The sequence below is a fragment of the Falco cherrug genome, chromosome 9, assembly GCF_023634085.1.
Source record: "Falco cherrug isolate bFalChe1 chromosome 9, bFalChe1.pri, whole genome shotgun sequence".
NCBI classification, from domain to species: domain Eukaryota; kingdom Metazoa; phylum Chordata; class Aves; order Falconiformes; family Falconidae; genus Falco; species Falco cherrug.
This window is the reverse complement of record NC_073705.1, coordinates 13,900,258-13,922,419: the sequence shown is the minus strand read 5'-3', so window position 1 is coordinate 13,922,419 and position 22,162 is coordinate 13,900,258.

The window sequence follows — 22,162 nt, the reverse complement described above, 5'->3', positions numbered from 1 at the left end:
CAACATCACTGGATTACAAATAGGGTTATTTGGAGTCGTCAAGGTCTGTGGTAATGACTAGCTCACAGAAAAATCTCCTGCTGGGCTATGAGACTACAAAGAACATCATGGTTCTGCCTGTCCCAGATGAGCCATGAGCAACAGAGCAATGAAAAGAGCAAGGAAAGAGGAAAGAGGAAGGGAGCCCAAAGTCTCCACAGAAAGGCACTCTAAAGGAGTGAAGTACAAAATACAAACCAAATTGGTGATATTAAACTAATGCAATTGTTCAGTTAATTACATGAGAACAGTTATTTTGTTTCCTAATCATAATTCTTAAACGATACAATCAAAACCAAGATAAAAATCAAAGAACAGATGTTATGCTCCTGCGCCCACACCTTAGTACAGATACCAACTTCTGCTCTCAGGAGTAATTGCTCGTAGCCTCTAGTTCAGCACTCAGTTATCACCCCAAAATTCCTGTGCTGTCAGCTCCTGTTCAGCTTTTTAAGGACCAGTCAGGTGCCCTCAAACTTGTTTCCATTTCATTCCAAGACTTAAATGCACTGGGGGAAGAAGATTTAAAATGGGAATAATTCTTTTCCATGGAAAAATTGACATCTTTACTTCTTTGGTCAAAATAGATAAAAAAAATTTCCTTCCCCTAAGGCTTTTCCATTAAACATAAATATTAACCCCAACCCTTAACTTCAAGGTTCCTGAACTGAGCCTGCTACTGCCCAAAGAGGGCTGCCTACACATGCTCCACTCAACCCCATCCCCAGATGTTCTCACAGCCCCGTGTGTGCGCAGGCAATCTGGATCTGCTCTGGTTCTGCCCTAATTTCCACAAGAACAAATGGGAATAAAGCCTTTTTAGCTAACTGAATCTCACACAGAACGGATGAGAGATGAGTGTTAAGAACAATGTGTTCTGCTCACCAAAGTGATCGAGCATGAACTGGGCAGCAAGCAGCCAGCGCAGGTGCGACAGGGAGAAGAGAGTGCATGAATAGAGACCTCTGAAACACCAACAGCATCCCTTGGGCACAGATGCCCATAATTCTTGGTGTCATTTTAAGCCATGGAAATGAAACTTTCTTCTCAAAATGACATTGTCAGGGCCTTTGCCACTGGTTTCATGCTAAGGAAATCAAGGGCAGTAGTTGCTCTGCCTTTAACCTTGAAGCGAATCCACTGAGAACAGAAATTGCTAACTTGACAGTTGATGAGAGTATATTCCTCTACATGTACACAGCAGGTAGAACAAAAATAGCAATAGTATAAACTTCTTCCCATCGACTCGATTCTCCTCAGCACTCACCTTCAAAATACTTGTGGGCTTTTTGCTGTGCACGTAAGGCTCGGCTGCCTTCTCATCCCCCCTGGCAAGGGTGGTGGATCAGTGGGAGGCGTGCACAGGATAACCAGAGGAACAAGGACAGACCAGAGTAAGCACACACACCTCCGTACAGCAGCCCAGGCTCTAGAAAATGTCCTGAGAGCTTCTGAGGTCTGGTGCGCATGTAAAAATTGTTCCTGTACAAAAGCATGAACTGCAGATGCATAATATGGAGAAATTTTTGAAAAATTCCTCTTCAGAAGGACTGTCCAAGGAAGAGCAGCCTGATTCATGCAACTTAACCATGACTAAAGCCACTGTTTGCGCTTTGAAAACGTGCTTAGGTGTTGGCAGCCATCTCAGATCTTTGTAGTGTGTCAGCAGGTTATAGATTTCAAGACCAAATTAAATCTTTCAAACTCAATGCCATTCCAGATGAAGGCCTTAACATTTGAACTCAGCAAAACACATTAGAAATATTTTAAAGAAAATACTGATTTGTCAAAGATATTTTTCAGAGGTCCATTTGTTTCAGCAAAAGCAGAGAGATATTTCTTACTGCCCCCTAACTCAAACTAAGCAGCAGTGGCTGAGTGATTACAATCAAATTTGTGCAGGCTGAAGACCTGTCTGGTTTACAGAAAGCACCTGAATTCAAGTACTTGCCACGGTACGTGAATGCCCTGACAGCACCATACAGTTTACTGGGTTGGGGAGTGGAGGAAAATAGCAAAGTTCCTTCTTGGAAATAGAAGAAGGAAGGAAGAAAGGAAAAAGAAATCTAGTTAGTGATTTCTTTCTATACCAGAATATGTGTCTGAACCTCTGCACCTCCACGCTAGACCGCGTGTCATTCAGCAAGCCCCTCGAGCAGAAGTACAACTTTCCCATTAACAGCGCATTCATTGAGGAAGCAGCAAGGCTGAGGCTGCCCCGAGGTGCTTATCAGTCAGCAGCAAAATGCGTAAGAGACCCCATCTTCACTAGATTACATCCACCAAATACGTTCATACAGTGTTTTCCAGGACGGAGCAAATTTTGGTTTTTCTGCTGTGATGCATGCTGCTAACAGTTACCCACAGATGGTAGTTTAAACAGCATCTTTTCCCCAGAAAACCTTTGTATTGTCCCAGATTCTTTGACTAGCTCCCCTGGAATAAGAACAGCCATCACTGTAATGAAAGTCTCGATTCCAGGGGACTTGGACTTGCATCTGCTCATCTCCAGACATCCTGCTAAATCATATCGCTCCTTCCCCACTCTCCTTCCAGAGCGGAGCAGATTGAAGAGCAAAAAAAAGAATTTCAAGGTGAATAAAAGTCCCGTTTTAAGCAGAAGGTTAGACACAGGGGTTGTGGTATCACAGCAGCTTTGGAAATGCCCACGAATCCCCAAAGCTTTGATTTCAGCATTAAGTAATGCTAGCTTGAACATTCATCCGGAAATGTGCACTGCACAGAACTTTTTATGTAGAACTTTTCTTTTTCAAAAGCTTCACTTCTCCCTTCAGGTCGGGAGACTAAAAAAATGCCAAGAACATTGGATTCACTATTCGGGTCAGTCCAGTAATACATCTCTTTCGGCACCCTGCCTGACAGGTGAGTTGAGCCAGCACCAGCTGCTCCAGTGGTAAATACGAAACTCTGCAGTAGGCAGTTATGAAATAACCTTGGTAAGAGGAGGTTTCTTGCTAGCCTCATCCTAACCCCTATCGTTTAGAAGTTGGCTTACACCCAGAAGTACATAGCACCCAGAAGGATGCATAAACCCCTTTTTAAATTATCCAAACATAATTGGATGCTCTCATTAGCCTTACGTATTTCTATCACAGTCAATCATCCTATAAATTGAAATGCCAACTGCTTATTTACACATCAGGGACAGAATATTCACAATATTTAATAAATACTTGATGTTTATATTCCAGTCCAAGTCTGACCATGCCTTACACATAGCAAGAGACAGTGTCTGCTCAAGCAGGACTATAACCTGCCCAGCCTGTGCTGCCGAGCACCACTGCCCCTGGTGAGACAAAAGACAGATGAGTATTTTGGGCAAAGTTAGCTGTAAGAACAAGGAACTGGAGCAAGATCAGTGTTTCCCACGCTACCTAGAGCAACAACATTTTTGGACACTTTTGTGGCCAGCTCACCATGGTCTTTTGGACTGTGGAGGAAACCAGTTTCACAGCTTGGGGACAGCTGCTTTGTGCAAAAGCCTCCCCACTCAGCGCAGTAACCTCAAGGCAGACACACAGTGAAAACTAGGATAAATTTATGGACAATTAGCAAAGCAAACATGGCTGAAAATACTAGGAATATTTTTCAGAAGTGGTTCTGAAAAAAGCTGGTCACAAAAGGAATCAGACATGTCCAATATATCAAGAAACTCCTATACATATGTGCTTGTATATAAATATATCTACATCTGTGGATCTGTAAGTATTTGTATGCCCTGGCTTTCTCAACCAGGTGAAAGTTGTCCAAGCAAAACTGCATGATGTTTTTCTCCGCTGTCATGCACACATTAATGTTGATGAAGAATTTTCACTGTTTTCCTCCTTCTCAGAAAAGTTAGAACAAGGATATTTCTCTTGCCTGGTGAAAAACACTGTCAATTATCTTCCATTTATCTGCAAAATTCATAACAAACACTTCCAGTGGTTTTTGAGCAAAACTTAGCTTTTTTATTTATTTATTTAATACGCTTCTCATTCCTTCTCCAAAGCAGAGGTAAAAATAAAACTATTTTTGCTTTCTTTCCAAAACAGGTAAGATTTTCCTTTGCTGGCCTGGTGCTCCCCCACTCCAATTTAGCACTTGTTTCCACTGCTGGGAAGATCCATCTTCCAGCAGAGCTACTTTTCCTGGTTTACATGGAAAGCATACACAGATGAAGGCAACAAGCACTGATAAGAATAGTTAGGACTAGAAAGGAGCCATCAGCAATGCAGCAGCTATATTACGGCAGCGTAGCGGGGACTGAGCAAGTATCAGGTCCCTTCACTGTATTACAGCTGTACTCACACACAACAATGACACACTCCCTGGGACAAGGGCTCAGCATAAAAAAACAAAAAAATAAAAATAAAAATAAACAACAAAAACCCACAAGAAAATAAACCCATGAAGCACATTCTGATCTGAAGTAGTCAGTACTTCCAGAGTAAGAGATTTGGTATCAACTTTTTTTGGTGCAAAATAGGCTTCCAAAGGATTTACTCGAATCTCCTAAATGCCTTGTTATTTTGGCCAGGCTCAACAGTGAAACAAACACCTATGAGCATCCTGCTCCAAGTCTTGTTACCCTTAATGTAAAAGGCTGAGCCCTGAATCACAGTAAAACCTGGGAAGTACAGAGAAGATCCAGCTACAACATGCTCAATTCACCTTCTTCTTTATAAGTAAACAAATATATAGCCCTTCAGACATTGTTTAGGCTCAAACCTTGGTTTGAGGGTTTAGCTTCACTTGCTACAGCTTGCCATGCTTTCAGAGAGCCCAAATTTCACCCAGGTTTGAGTCTGCACAGAAACCAAGGGAAAGGTGACTGGGGGGGTGGGGGTGGGGGTGGGGGCAAGGGTAGGAAGGGGAAGAAATAAATAGTTTTCTTCAGGATTTCAACACACAAACTGAAACATGGTGACACCATCACCTTTCTCACAGCTACATCATATCCCAAAGGCAGGAGGAGAGCAAAGTAGCAGCTCTGAACAGCTCAAACATATTTGCAGATGCTGAATCAGTTGAAATTCTTCATGATCATAATACAGCAAACATCATGCTCATTTCTATCAAAACTGGAGACCTGTGAGTTGAAAGGAAAAGTCTTCCTTGCATTTCCAAGACCTAGGAAGACTTTCAGGGTGGCTGTACAAATTTTTTCCCCAAGTCTCCCACCTCCCTCACATCTCACTGAACAAGAGAGGTTTTCCCTTTAATCTGCAATGCCACCTTGTGGCTATAAACAATGAGAACATTTAAAATACATGTTCCAACGTTTAAAACAAAATTCTAGGTCAGTTTGACCAGAGGTGGAAGTACTACTTCTGCAACAGAAACACATGATGTAGGAGGGCAAAAGTCATCTGTAGATGCCTGCATTTTCTTGAAGTTAGTGTTTGATCTGTATGGGTTTCAGTGACCCAAATTCATGTTTGCATATGGACAAGAAGCTTATTACATTGGTCCAGTGATGGCTAATTTCATTACATCCTCTCCCTACCTGCTGTCAGGAGGCAGGTGGGTAGATGGTCTCCCTGGGAGAGGGATGCAGGTTTTTTTCTGAACCCTTGTCTCTTATGTCCTGTAATCCTTTCACACAAGACCTTTAGAGAAGCAGCAGCAGCTGAAGCACAGAGCCAGAGCGTGCAGCCAAGGCATAAACAGCGCTCCCAACCCATAGCATTGACATCTGCTGCAAGCATGCAGCAACTGCCTGATAACCATGGGCATGTGCAGGTACTGCTTTCCAACTTGCCCATTAGTCACTTCTTGCACCAGCAGGGCTCCGTCCCACCAAGGATTTACAACCCCTTTCAAGAACAGCAGTCACAATGACTTCCCCAGGCAAAGCAAAATTTATCCCAGGTAGAACCAGCCACCTGACAAAGACTGGTGCTGAGAGAAGATATCCCATTTGTAAAAGCAGCAATTACAGCCAGAGCTTGTAGCTGCATGCTACAAACAAAAAGCCCCAGCTCCAGTCCTTCCCAGCCCTCCTGGATGCTGGCTGTGCCAGCAACAGCCCAGTTGGACTCTTCCCTCCTCCCTCATCTCGCAAGACAGATTCATTCTTTAGGAACGTGTGCCTTTATCAATAGCACTTACAATCCAACACCACGTCGGACATCCACTACCTTTACCTTCTTGTGTTATGCTGGGAGATGCACTGAGCTCCCTCTGGACTGCAAGACCCAGCTTAATTGAAGTTGGACACTGTTAACCTGTCACAGGGTCCAGTATCTAAAATCTCTAGGGCAATTCAGCCGTCTTCTTCTGAAGGCTTCAAAGATGTATTTTGAAATAATTTAGTCTCAAAGTCGCCTTTTGAGCAGACAAGTATTCTTCCCATCTCACAGCTGGCAGGCCAAGGCACACAAATACTAAACCCTTCTGGGTAGGGAGTAGCTGCCCTGCTATGCACAAAAATTATTGTATTTTTAAGCTTTAAAATATGATTCTCTCAGGCAAATTAGGAGCAGCTGTCCCTCCCTGGGACAAGCTGGCTTCTCACAAATATTTGGCATTCATAATACTCTCGTCCTTCGGCCACTGGGCCTGGTTTGCAATTAGGCCTGATTTTAAAACTTACCAACCAGGCTATTGCTCTGGGCTGCTGGGGCACAAGAGGTAGTACAAGGTTAAATCCATCAACAGTGCAAGTCAGGGCATGTTCAGAAGCTAGATGGAGGCGCTCCCACCTCCATGTCACCCCAGCTCCCTAACCCAGCAGTGGTTTCATTCCCTACTCCCTGTATCCCGTGGAGCTCTTTGCACCTGGGAAGAAGCTGGTATGAACTACTTATGGTTAACACATACACACCTGCTCTACCAAGGTGCCTTTCTCCACCCATGTTCAGCAAGGCAAGCACAAATCACCTAGAGAGAGGGGGTCCCTCTCTCCTTCAGGAGCATTTAACATGTACCCACAGGATTGAGTATGAAGAAATCTCTATTCATGGTTCTGCTGGAGACTCCGTGGAGCCAATAGACTTCTCTAAGCGACAGCACTGAACACGGGCTTTGATTTGTCCCAACTGACTTTATACACTTACTGAAGCCTTTAAGTAAAAGTCCAGGAGGTAAAGCCTAGGGTAAGCCTTCTAGATCACCACTCTAATCAATAAAGAGACAAAAGCCCTCCTGAAAGTAATTAAGATCATACATGGACTAAGACACTGTTTCTGTAACTTACTTATGATGTCAGTGAGATGCTGCCAAAGACCTATCCGAAATCTGAATACATAACTCTGCTGCTGCTTCTCTGTCCGCAAGACTTATTGCCATGCTGCATGAGGATGTTAGATGGCTGTGATGAGATTTTTGGCATGTTATTCTTATCCCTGTTACCTTGCAAGTGTTTAAAAAAGGTTGTTGGATTACTTGTTCATGCACTTTTCCAGAAACCAATGTTAAGTTGGTGGGTCTCTAGGCTCCTTTTTCTTTTTTTAAGAATGTTCACTGTGCTTGTCTTTTCGCAGGCTTCCCATTCTCTCCTTAACAAGTTAACCCCACTTGCAGCACTGAAATACCATCTTTTTTTCTTTTTTTTTTTTAAAAAAAAGTATTCTAAAATTAAATTCACAATCCCAACCAATTTGAAAACACAGAAATTATCCACATTGGCCCTAACCCATTTTCAGATATCTAGGTTGGGACCTTACTGCTTTATAACTAGTCCTAATTACAGAAATCATCTAATTAGTGTTAAACTTCATATGAAGAAAAGACATTAAACAATTATCTTCAGTGCTGATATGTCAAAGCTTTCTTTCCCTATTGTATAGCTGAACAGCCTCTTGTAACAGTGATACCAAATGACATCTAGTTACTGCCAATGGCTCTTAAACATTATATCTTTATTTAGTTCTTTGGCCTTTCTGATTTTGTCTATCTATACTCCCGCTACACTCCTGTTCTCATTCTGGGAGCCTGACCTAGTTTCCTCTTACTGCACGTTTCTTTCTTGCATTTGAGGTCAACGATGAGATCATGATAAACCAATTAAGTCCCCCACTATACTTCCCGAATGGGATAGCTTGAACTCGTGGCCTTAAGACTCCCTAAGGGTCTCCTGGCTTTCCTTAAGTCACCTTTCCCTTAGCTCAGCCTCTCAGGAGATCTTTTCTCCCAATTCTTAGTCTATTCCAGTTACCTTGCTTTCCTGAAAGCTATTTTTTTTTTAAGTTTTGCTGTGATTTTTCACTGACACACTCATTTTGCCTTTCCAGTCTTTGTAAAAAGCATGTAATCTATCAATAAACATATTTATTTACATAATACGCACTTAATAAAATACGGCTAGGAGTAGGAGTAGAAAAATAGTGTCAAGCAGCAAGTAAGAGCAGATTCTGTGAACACTCATGTACTTTAGCTTACCAATATACTGTGTACAAACACAACGTTTGCCAAAGCCGTTTGTTAGGCAGAGCGCATCGAACAGATAACTTCAAATTGACAATGTGGACTGTTTTGGCCAGAGGAGATACCTAGCCAGAGCAGTAATCATTCATACCTCTAACTCAGGCAGTGCTATTTTGAACACTGGTATTTGATGCAAACTGTGCAAAGCACAGAGAGAGGGCAAAAAAAATCTTAAGTAATCGATCTAATTAATCAATTTACCAATGCTCCACTCACAGCATCTTAACAACTGGAGGTGTAGTGAATTTTAACAATGCATGCAGTGCTCATTTGCTCACCTTCAGGATACAATGGGAACATAGATCCCCATCCGCAGCAATGAGAAAAGTCAAGAGCGTGAATAAAATGAATCTGTATGATATTCTCACACCAAGAATTGAAAATAATGCACAGCCTTTCTCAAGCTATTCTGCATCAATTAAAAACTGAAACATGAGGATCTACGCTACTGTTCTAGTTCAAGGGCTTATTACACTTGCTGTACTCTAATGCAAATAATCTCACTAGCTATAATGTAATCAGCAATCACACATTACCTGGAACCTGCCACAATGCTGCCAAGATAAACAGAAAAGCTGGGTAAATTCTAGCTAGTGTGTTAGAAACACCCGTGGTCCCAGAGCAGCCCTCTGCCCCATGGATTTGCTTTCTCTGCCATTGCCCAGGCATTCGCCCCTTCTGGTGCTGAAGCGATGTGCCTCTCCAAGAAAGCAACATGTCACCTCTTTAAGAATTAAAAAACAGTAAGACACCTCAGCTCTTTTTCATTTACCATGATTTTGTGCCCCAGTCATGAGGTAAGTTCCAGTGTTCTGGGACTCTGAATTAGAAGATGGTAACAATCCTTTATTTGTCTACCTCCCACTCCTCGTTCCCACCCTTATGACTTTAACAAGTGGGCTGATTGCCACATAACTCAAACTTCACAAACAGAAAATACCACTTCCAACTGCTATTTTCATTATTTCCCTGCTTTCTAAGAGCACCCTCACACCTTATTCCTGATCATCTTTACCTCCTGCCACATTACTCATATCTTCTTTTTCCTTAGGGACAGGGATAGCCAGCCAGCAGCCCCAGGTTTGGTGGAACCCTGAACGAGGATCTGATCTTTAGGTAGTCTGTGTTACCACCAAGCTGCCTGATTTCCCATCTTCTCACAGTATACTTCAATGGCTTAATACTTCAGTGGGAAAATATCCCAGGCGCAGTAAGAGCAACTGCTTTTTCTCACTTACTCTGTGATTAAGCATGGGTGCCAAATCCTGGACAAACAAACGAGTTCTTTGGATAAAGAGAAATGGAAAGCCACTCGAGTTGGCTGAGTTACAGATGTTGTCAATGGAGTATCGAAAAAGTTCATCTGGGGATATATACAAAAGTCTGCACTTTACAGTCACTGAATGTCCTTTAGCCTCCCCAAAGAGGTCAAGATGAGATCGACAAATAAATGCCATTCCAGCAGATAAGTGTATTTATTTTTTTCCCAATGTGTTTTTTTAAGTGCTGGATCAAACTTCTAAACTCTCTCATGCTGAGTACTCTTATTTATGCAAAGTTTGATTGGTCTCAGCCTCCCAGAGACACCTGAAGGGGATGCTGAAATAAGACAGCCTTGGCAGCCCCCTGCATCCCTTACAGGGAAATAAGGAGCAAAATGAAGCATTAATGTTGAAAACTTAAGGAGAATGAATCAGAATACATTCACTTGTCAGTAATGTCTGTACTGATTAATATAAATGCACGTGGTAGCCAGTATCAGAGCACACTATGTGGATTTATTTACATAATTATTTGAGAACTCACCCTCCCTCCTTGACTTTGATGCTTGGTACATATTTATTTACACAACATTGCACTGCCAAACAAGCCAAATGTTTTCCAGAAAGACATCAGAAGAATTACAATTGTTTGAGCAGTGGGTTTTCAGGATGATAAAAAACAAACTCAAATCAAATCCATTTAGCAACTGAAGCACTTTCCTCAGGTCACAAACAATGCTGCTGCTGTCCTTGCGTGGTCACTGACCTTGAGTGGCTCTGAAGTCACCGGTGCAGCTTCAGAAAGAGCTGCCCTAGGTATAACTCGGGCTGAAGACAACTGTGGTATTCAGCAATGTGGGGGCAAGGTAGGGGCAAAGCCCTGATGCCCACAGATGTTACAGATAGGGACGAAATTTTAAGAGATGTTTCATCTCTGCTCCCTGTAATATTAGGGAAGTGGCTTGTATGAACCTGTATCTTTACCACAGCTGATCTGCCCATCTTCTGGACCCAGCCAGGAGCACCAATGCCTGATTTCCATCAGTGCCCAGATAACTACGAGGCACCAGCGTGCTCGCATTACACCGATAGACATCACTGCAGGTTTGTGGTTCTCAACACCTTAGTAAGTGAGGCCACAAGTATCTCCTGCCAATAAGGGGACATGCTGTATGTTGTCCTCTATACATCCTCTAACACTCCCCTGCCCACCTCAGACACCTTCACAACACGCACAGCGCAGAACCTGACAGCATGGTAGAGAAACACTTACTCCAATGGCTCCTGACACCAGCCCATCCATCTCTGTATCCTGACACCAAGCCTCAGCCCATCTTTGCCCGATGTAAACACAAGTAGCGCAGCTCCCTGGGCTCAGCTCTGACCAGTGTGAACACAACCCTGCCACATTCCTGTCATGATGCAGCGAGAGGTGCAACTAGCCAGCATTCACTTGGTATTTCATTATTTTTATAACATTTCTCATTAGTTTGCTGAAATAAAAAGAAAAATACTCTCATAAGTTAAATCAAATATGGGGGAAGAAGTTAACTAAACTTTCCAGAACTTCCAAAGGTATCAGTTGGGAGTTTTTGGCAGGGGAGGCTCTGGTTTTACATTCATCTGGACACAACATGTTTTTTTTCCAGATCCTAATTGATCACTAGAGTTACTCAGCACACAAACAATGCCTGTTGTTTTGGAGCTGATTTCTCAACCTATTATGTGTATTCCTGTTTACAAACAGTGGCTGCAACATGCAGAAAGTCTGCAGGGGACTCGACTGCACCCACTTAACCCTTATGCCTGCCTGAACGTAGGCAACTCTGAAGTACTTTTCCATGGTCACACAGAGGATCTGGAGCAGACGCCAAAACCGAACCCAGAATACCCAAAACTGCTCTTGCCCAAATAGCATTGGGTTTGTGGGGGTGTAAATGGTGGAAGGAGCTGAGAGGAGAAGGGAGATAATATTGCAATGCTTTAAATATTTGTAACAATTGTCATAGTAACACAAGACTGTGACACATGCTTTAAACATGTCACTCAGCCTATATCCTGGAGCATATCTGTAACTCCTGATGTGCTCCTTTGGGGAAAAGGCAACCAAGCAAGAGACATCAAAAAATTCCACCTACAGGTAGAGACCTCAGGAAGCAGGGAACAGAGTTGTATCTATTTGCACGGGCTTGAAGTTTTGGGTTGCTCAGAATCACAGGTCCAGAGTTTTATCTTCAGCTCAAATGTGAACAGAAGTGCTCAAAAGCCGAGTGTGAAATATCAGCCAGAATCATGAAGTTTTGCCTGGCTCAGGAGAGGGATCAGATTCATGTAAAATAGTTCAAATTGGTTTCCACCCAAGATCATAAATCCACCTAGGTTTGCCAATAGGATTCTGACTGTCAGCAAATCCTTTCTTTTGGCAATGCTGGGTAATTTCAAGACCTTCAGAGTGAAACTCTGAGGGTTTGCCTGAGCCATTGGTCTTTGTGGGAAGAGAAGGGGGCAAGGGTTGCAAAGGACACCCCTAAGAAAAATGTACAGCCCAATAACCTACCCACACTGGGAGCATCAGGGCAGGGAGAAGGTGTCTGGGGCAGGTTTTCCTCCTGATTGGCATAAGCTATGGAACATGTACTCCTGCAAGACAGGACAGAGTCTGGGGACCATGTAACCCTCTAATAAGTATACTGGGGCTTCTCCTACCTGTGCTTCACTGCTGGCATCTCACTTTAGCAAGTTCTACAAGTAAATCAGCACCTAACTCCCAGTGGAATTTGAAAGCCACGCTTTTTTAACCTCTCTGAGGTCCTGTGGGTATAAATACCATTCTCTCCATCTCACCTAGTGACCTTTATCCTCATTTAGAAAAATACATCCTCTACCACCACTCCAACACAGGCCTGATGCATTTAGCCAGTGCCACGAGCCAGTCCCTCAGCAAGGGAAACACAGCCTGGGCTACCGAGGGGGAAATGGTGTTTTGAAATGAAGAAATGATTAAACAAAAATAACTTCTTAGAGCTGCAGGGACTTACTATTTTGCCTGCAGCGTATGGCGGCTCAGGGAAGCAGCATTCACAGTAGTATGCTGCTCTGATAAGTGGAAAGGGCCCTCTCATATTTCCACTTCTTTCTGCAGTTTAATACATGGGGGCTGAGGCTGTGACCATGACCTCAGCTGTCTTACAATGTTCCCCCTCAGGGAAGCCCCATGCTTATCGTTTAAGCGAGTATGAAGTCTGCACGCAGCTCTGTGCATTGAGAAAAATCCCAGCACACATTTCTCCTCTTCCACCCAATGCAAAACGAGGATTGATTTTGCTCCAAGCAAGGAGGAGCATTTGGAATATAATGAAGCTGGAAAGGGTGGAGTGGGAGTACCAAGAGATGAGTCCAAGCTCAGCATGACAAATGGTATACAGGACCACTTGGTTTTATTATACACTATCAAATATCCGTAACGTAAACAGCAGAGCTAATAAGCATGCCAATGTATATATTTACATTGCCTGAAATGTGCACAACCCTGTACAAAAATTAGAGTGCAACTGTTATGATCAACCCATTAGAGAAAACAAAATCAATCCAAAGTATAGACCAGCCTCGCTAACAAGCTCCCTACTTTGCCGGCTCCCCCTTCCTCAGAAACTTTTCAGCAGAGCAAAACTTTTCTGACCTCAGAATGAAGGAACTTCCACAGGAAGTCTTAAGAACTAATTGTAATGGTACTTCATCTAGCTAAAACGCACATAAAATAGCAGCTGTGAGAAATGCAGACTGTGAACCAGCAGCAGGGGTAAAGGGAAGTTAATTCCCTCTGTCTTAATGTAAAGGTAGACTAGACTTTCTGGAGTACCTTCAGTGGGTTCTCTCACCATTAGCTCTGGGTGGCAAAGATTTTCAGGATTTTGAAGGTCCTCCCTCGCCTCCCACCCCACCCTCCTGCCCAAACCAGACAAAAGAAAGTTGAAATTGCAGAAAGTTTGTATGGAGCAAAAAACTAATGAGGAAAGGGAGAAAAAACAGTTTGAGTAAAGTGGAATGCTCTCTTTTTAAACATTAAAGATATCCTGTTTTGCTTTAGATAATTTTTACTTGATGTTTCTTTCTCTAAATTTAGCTTAATAATAGTTATATAATTTAGAATTCTTTGTTGTTGGATAAAATAATATCTATAAAAAACAGAGCCTTTCTCATGAGAAATTTGGAAAAATCCAGATTATTCCTGTCCATGAAGATATTAATATTTTTATTGAAAATTTGCCAAACCATTTCTGTCTCTTTATGGAGAAGAAGAGCTCTTCATAAGTTTCAGATGCTCAGTTTTGCAGCCTACATGACCTTTCAGTTCTCACACATTTTTTATTTGCATTAAGTTATTCAAATAGTGTAAATATTCAAATAGTAAAAATATTCAAAAAAAATATTCAAATAGTAAAAAAGAGTCAATAAAAGACTCTTAAAAGGATTTTCGGGGACTGCATGTTTTGTGGGCTTTGCTGCAGTACTGGAGATCTGCACTAAACAGGGAAGTGCAGGCAGCCTTCCCTTGACAATGTGATTTCTCCTATTTCTGCCTGGCGAGGAGGACAACCAGCTTCACTGCAGGATGCTGCCAGGCTGTCTGTCTCCTGACACGAGGATGTCTCAGCCTCCACCCAACAGAACACCCTCTGTGCTTGACAGAATAGCACACTGCAGTAGCACAGGGATTAGCAACAACATGGAAGGGCAGCTGGACAAGAATGGGGAGTTTTAAAGGTAACTATCTCTTGATCCAGCAAAGAAAACTTTTTCTGGACTCAGAAGGTGGTTTAAATGAAGAACCAAGTGCTTGACAAAGAGACCTTGGAAGACTGAGATATGCCCCTGTCTGATTACGACTTGAACAGTATGACCGAAGACATTCTGGACAGATTCTTGGCAGAAAGAGATGGGCATTCACTAATTTACATGTCCTGAGGATCTACTTCTCCTCTACTATCATGTCAACTGGGATATAAATAAATCTAATGTAAAGAATAAATTTGCATGGCATTGCTATCTGGAAGGACCCCAATGGAACATACTTAGCACTTTGCCTGCCATCAAAATGTGGTTGCTGTGAAGGTCGAGCATAGCAGGTCCTCAGGTACAGCAGAATAGATCAAGTCTATCATATCTATTGGAAATTGCAAAAAGAAGGCATGGTACAAATAAGGCTTCTGCCTTCTGGAATTCAGCCAGTAAACTAGGACTAAGCCTTTGACACTTGTAAAGACGTTTACGCAACCCAAGGGTAGAATTTTGATTTTACAGATTGCCAAGGTAACTCCTACCATCAGATGTCTCCTAAACAATAGCACCATGTGCTGTCAATATAGCATCAAATATGATGGAAGGAAGGAAGACTGTCTTGCTACTCAGTAACTCCTGCTCCCATCATCCATCCCGTGCATAGTTCATTCTGCAAACTTCTATCCAAGTTCTCCACTGGCCGTGGTTCAGGCTCATATGCAAGCTAGGCAAAAGAAAACACATTTTCTCCTGGCTATATATGTAGGCCAGCAGATGTTTGAGCTGAGATTTTCAAGATGCACAAGGTCTTTTGCGTGTGTAACCCCTCATGTAAAATTCCCTTGCTTCTTAAAGCCAGCCTTGGAACTCTGGAATCACATACTGTCCAAGAAGAGGCATCCAGTGCATTTTAAGGACAAGGTGTTTTTGTCTGAAACACTAAATCATCTTTTCACAGCAGTGAATGACTACAACTGTTATTGAGCAGTTCCTGAAATAAAACAGAGGACTGACCTCTACAGCGTCGCCAGCTAACGTGAATTCAGGCCAACAGGGTCAACTAAGAATCGCTTGCACCCTGTGCATTCTCACAGCTCATTAGGAAACACAACTGAAAGAACCCTACAACGTGTCAGTGAATGGCACAGGAATTCAGGAAAAAAACCAATATTAGGTAATTTTGTCTGATCATTATCCTCAATAAGTGCAATTACTAGAAAAGGGCATTTGATGTCTGCTGACATGTACCATTCCTTCCCACTTAACATTAATATATCCATTGCTTTTATCAGGCAAATAACCAGAGACTCAATTTAAAATTGGAACCCCATTTTGTCAGGTATTACAAATACAGCTATCTGGACATCTGTAATGGTCTAGCAATTCAGAGATGCACCGAGAAGTGCTCCAGGGCTCCCAGCCCCCTGAGCAGTATTTCTACTGCTCACTTAAAACACGGTTTTGTTTCCACAGGTTAATTTTAACTTCATGGGTGATTTCTATCCATTCCCCAAGTTTATCTAACTAGCTTTTGTCCCTCTTTCTGATGTATCAGTGTTATACCATAATCATGTAAAATTATTTACAGTAACAACAAAAGGGAGAAATAGAAAGAAATTATGATCTGTAGAAACACTGATGTGCCAAGTAAAGAAGAGTTTACGCTTATATTTCTGCAGAGAGAAAAAATGTTCAGTGTCTGCAAAACCAGCTAAAATTGTATTTTCAGCACATTCACAAATGTAAACAACATTATTTGACATGTTTGACTCACATTTTCTGGTATTTCTTTTGGATTTTTCACAGATTTAAAGGCGAGAACAAAATTAGCCATTAAGCCATCTATTCCGAGCAGCTACCATTTATCTCATGCACCAGATCTTGTCCACAAAGAATTTCTTGAGAGCTGGGTTAGGACAGAAAGAAAATATCCTGATATAACCTTAGTGCAGGAATCATTTAGATAACTGTAGCAGCAGTAGTTTGAAAATTTAACCTTCTCACAAATATCTGAAGTCTGGTATTGCAAGGACCTTACTGCAAGATATATAGCTCTTTGAGATATTGCAAATAAGGTTTCATAAATCGTATTTTCACACCAATCTGAGTCTTACTGGTGATACATCTAACTCAAAAGAACAGGCACTAATAGCCCATACTTTCATCCAGCCTAGCCCTTATTATAGCTTTTTCGCTATAAAGTATTTATTATAGAGTTAAGTTTTAATAAATGTTTAATTAATGCTTAAAATTAAACTAAAACATCTATTCAACAGCTCCCAGCTGCTATTAATATTCATACCAGAGCTCATTGATTAATGCACACAGGGGTTTTATGACCTTAAATTCAAATTCTGAATCACTGTTTGATTTGGCCATTGTTAACATACTTTTTGTTGGCTACTCATGGATCGTTTTATGGTTTTGAAAGCATTTGAGAAAGACTGGTTCTCTGTGCAGAACAACTCTACTTAATTAGCCCTCTTTTAAGAATGTAGCCTGCTTAAGTTTTGAAGTGTCTGAAAAGGCAACAAGGGACAATGAGTGTTATTGCATAATGTTTCTTTTGCCCAAGTGCTAGAAATCATTTGGATCACGGTTTTCATGATACCAAGTGCTGTATAAATACCTAATAAATGAAAGTCCATGTCGCAAGGAACACATCTTCTGAAAAGACGACACATACATAAAGTCTGCTGAGACAGCTCTGCCTTGGGCTGGTCTTGGCAGACGCAAAGGACCAGTAATAGTTTTGACTCCAACTAGAAATGGTTTGCTAGAACACACACTGGTTTATAAATATGCTAATACCTTAAATTGTATTGCTATCATACCGGCAGCCACACAGTTTATGGAGAATAAATGAAACAGACTGCCTTTCTTTAAGAAAGAAGAATAGCCCAGCAATCATACTCCCCACTCTTATGACATTACTTACAATTGAAGAACATCAGCAAAGAATACATTGGGCTCGCCAGTACCGCATTTGCATGATCAATATATCGAGTGCTATGCATTTAATAAACAAACATCTATATAAATACATAATCATGCATAAATAGTGGTTCCTTATAGATGCAGAAGCTTCTTTCACCACAAGTGCTATACGGCCTTTCTTCAAAGATTTCCCTGGGGAATGACCTTCTGGTCAAATGCTGTACGTGTCTCACTGGTGCTGACTGTAGCGTGGCTACATGCCGTTACCCACAACCTCTGCGTTCCTGACAAGGACCTGTCTGAGCTGACCTCCAAAAGCCTCCGAAGGGAGTGCTGCCCTCCCAGCCAGCCGCCCAGTGGGGAGCCAGCCTGACAGACTGGGGGAGCCATGGGGGACATGGCGCAGTCAGCACGGTGCTGGTGCTGCAAACGGTTCTTCCCTCCAGCTCTCCTGGTCATGTGCTGCAAGGTCAGGTCAAGAGAAGAGAAGCTCTTGGTGACCCCACGAGAGGCAGAAGTTAGCAGCTACAATGTGAAGCCTACGGCCACACAGACTAGATGCTCCCTGCCAGCGACTCCCGTTCGACCCTTACACACGGGCACCGAGCATTCGCCGCCCTTGGGGACCACGTACCAGCCCTGCTGACCCCTGGAAGCACACACAGACATCTCAACGGGGAAAAGTAGGGTTGGATTTGGCGTTATGGACACTTAACCATGAGGATAACAGACCGATGGCTGTGCCGGTGTCTCCGCTTCTATCAATTTGTAAATCAAAGCACAACTTCCTGATACCTTGAGATTCAATTTGTGGAGCTACCACGATCTGTCCTACAGATCTGGGGAACTGACTTCACAAGGATCACTTTTGGGTTTTGATCCTTGCTTCTTTATGCCATGTTACAACCTGCTAGTTATCTGAGGAAGTAAGGAATCCTTTCCAAATAGCATTTTTTTTTTGCAAGAGAGAATGCAGATGTCAATATCTATATGAAGAAGTAAGTTGCTGCAACACAAAGCGGTGCACTTGTAGGAACAGCATAGGAGGAACTGTGAGAAACTATGTCACCACATTGCTCTTTGGTTTTAGGCTGATCCAAGTTCCCCTCCCAATTGTTGTTTCAATTCTGAGGATTTTAAGACTCGCACATTAGATGGAAACAATACTCAGTGTACTGAAGTCCAGATTCCCATCTGGGATTTAATGATACTGTAATAATCATCTTAATACTGAACAATGTTGTAACACAGAAATTCAGCACTATGGATCTTTCCCCTTCCCTTGAGGTACCCAGGCTTACAGATAAGAAGAACATGGGAATTCAACTCTTCAAACTTCATGCGTCTCATTAAAGTAGTAATTTATAGTCTCTCATTAGAGAAAGTGATTTTGGTTTAAATTGTTGTGCATGAGAAAAAGCCAACTCTGAGAAAAGGAATTATTGAAGGTTACGCTCGCTCCTTTATCCACCAGCTCCAAGTGGGATTAAATTGCCTTGATACAGATTCAAATTTAATTTCAGAACAATGCATCATATTTCTCTGTGCAATATCAATCTGAAGAAAATAAATTACAATAAGCAAAAAAGATATAAAAATATGATATCAGATATGACTTGTCTCCACTTCAGCTGAATGACTTTATTGTTAGTCAAAAAAAAAAAAAAAAAAAAAAAAAAAAAAAAAAAAAGAGTTATTTCTCTATCCATGGAACTTCTGACTCTGATACATTTCAGTTGCTGATGCAAATGGATGGAACTCTGGGTGAGTCCATCTGCTTCCCTTCTTGGAAAATTTTGAGGTTTTGATCAGGGCTACAATGACAGCAAATTTTGCTGGTGTGATTTATTTAGTCATCAGGCCAAATATTCCCTCCATAGCCATCAATCTAACCAGATCTCATTTTGCAAAAACCAGTTTACTTGACTAGTTTAGCATATCATTGGTACTTTCCACCACTACAAAAGAACAAACCAACTCAAAAAAGTATTGCCACAGTAAGTATACTATCTGTTTGCTACCACTGAAGAGAATAATAACACTTCTTCGCGTTTAGAAATATTCTTATTATTATTCCCCAGTATTTGTTCAAGCTTGGACTTAACTCCTGGTACAGTTCAGCAGCCTCTGAGGGCTGCAACTGAAACAACTTACATTTGAAATGACCCTGTTTGATGTATCTGCAGTATGCCCCTGGTCTTGCTTCCTTAAGTTAAGAACGAGACTAGGGATTGATTTGGGATGGTACTTTTTAGTTCACATGAGGACAAGATTCACTTCTGTGCTGCCATCTCCCACAAATACCTTTGTTCCGTAAGGTACCTGAGTCGAACTTGTCCATCCCACAGAAAATGCAACTCCATGACTGTTCTCTGCTAAAGGATATTAGTTTAAGCCAAGTAGTAATTCATGCTTTTAGTTTTCCTTTCACAGTTATAGCTTCAAGCATTTGGACATAGTTTCAATTTCTACTAACAGCTAAAATTGTGTCCATCACAAGCATGGCAGTTTCAGAAAAAGAATTGCTGTGGGATTCAGTAAATTAGGGTGAATTTCTTTTGCCTAAGAGAAGCAATAATTTCACCAGATGATGTTTGTAACATACTCTTTCCCACCCCCACAAACCATGTGCCATGGAAAAAGTCAGTCAGTTCTAACAGCGAAAGTCACCTCCTAAATTAGGATGCAATGACACAAATTCTGGTGCTGGATCCCACTATTCAAAAGCAGCATTCTCACATCAACGATGGCTTTTTTATTTAATTCTCACATCAACAATGTTGGGGTTTTTTATGCAGGCTAAAGAGCAAGGCTCTAAAAAAGATAAAAAATAACAATTTGCATCCTGCAAGGTAGATTATGAACACCACTGCTGCGGAGTTGTACAAAGATACTGTCCGTGTTGCCTGCACCTGTATAACAGGTTTCTCTTTGTTTTTCCAGAAACATACAGTATTCTCAGAGAAGAATAACAATTTTTAGTCCCCAGCATGCTTGGGTTACTATAGTTTATTGCGGAGTGAAGTTTGTGTCATGCTAGAGATGGCTGAAGTTATTATTCAGATTACACAGTTTTCTGATAGGGAAAATGCTTTTCCAAACACACTTTTTATTTTGTGGAAAATTGTTGACACTTTTGAATGCTTCTATTGGGAACAAGAATTGCAGCTTTAACTCATGGAAATTGAAGTGCAAAACTTCATGAAGGTTTCATGGTGCTGATTTTGGATTGGTTTGCTTTTGCCTGCTCTGACTCCTCCTTGTTTTTTGTTGCAATTGCAACATGGAGATCCACGCACAGCCTGCAAGCACTGCTGAAAAACCCTGAAATATCTGCAGAAGTGGGTGCACAAGAGATAAGAATTAAGCTTCAAGGCCAGGCACGAATGTGCATGTATGTGTAGAAATGACAAGAGTCTATGCCCAGCTCTCTCACACCCCTGAAGTTATTTGGTGGGTCAGGACAATGAAAGCTGTGACTGTTACACAAGACAGAAATTACTGGGTGGCGAAGAGAAGCACCATACATCATAAACACATATATTAAAAAGCAAGGATGCTTCAGTCTGCTCCCAGAGCAAGCTTTAGCATCCCCCAGAATAAAGTTTCACATTGCACGTGAAACCTGCACAGCTCTCAGCACACAGCTCAGCACTCAAAATGGTTTGTAAGTTTTGGTGCATTTTACTAAAGCACATGAAGATAAAGCTACGGCCCTGATCGCTGCTCGGCTCACAGAGACCCAGGAGCACCCGAGAAGGAAGGCGGCAGGACTCAACTGCTCTTGCACACCAGTGGCTAATCAGCACACCCACCCCACCGACTCCCTGCCCTTCCACAGGGCAACGGCTCGCCAAAGCTGGGCGCAGCTCCAAAGGGGAACGCAAACATTTAACTGCCAACACCCTCTGGTGCCGTGAAAATAGGATGGGCTTAACCAGCCAAGGGCAGGCTGAGCTGCCCCTCAAGCCCCCCCACACTGCGCTGGCTCCTGGGGACGCTTCAGCCCCACGGCTGCTGGTTCAGGCAAGATGCAGCAGGGAAATAAAATAATAATAAATAAAAAAAAAATTTAAAAAAGACAAAAGGCATACAGTTTGACAGGATTAAAAATATCTTTCTGTCTTTTTCCAGCAAAGCAATAAACTGCCCCTTGAAGCTTTACCTCACATACCCCCTCTACTCAGACAAACGCAGGGTTTGGCATTAGCAGTCAACATCACAGGGGTAGCAGCACGCAGGCAGGGCTGCACACTTCCCTCGGCTCGGCGCTCTTGGCTCGGGAAGAATTCGTTGTGAACAAAACATCCAAAAGGAATAAACCCTCCCGGTGCTCAGAATAGGACTTTTCTCCCTCTTGCTGCTTTGTGCTCTCCTCCTCCCTTTCTTACTTTCAGAAATACAGAATATGTATTTTTAATAATACAGATTTCTAAAGAACCAAGTACGCAACATTTTTGTCCCCTAGGAACAGAGCAACTGCTGCACTAGCGCCGCCACGAAGGAGAACGCTTTTGAAATCCATCTGCCGGGAGAGTCAAATCAGTATTACATTGACCATAAATGCCGCAGTTATGTCTTCGGGTTGAGCATTAGTGCTCACCTGAAAAGTCTGTGCATGGCAGGGATAGCGTGACTGCATTAAAAAATATCCACTTCTGGAGCTAGCAGCACTCGGGGGCCAGAGGGCCATGAATGTTTCATCTCCCTCCGGC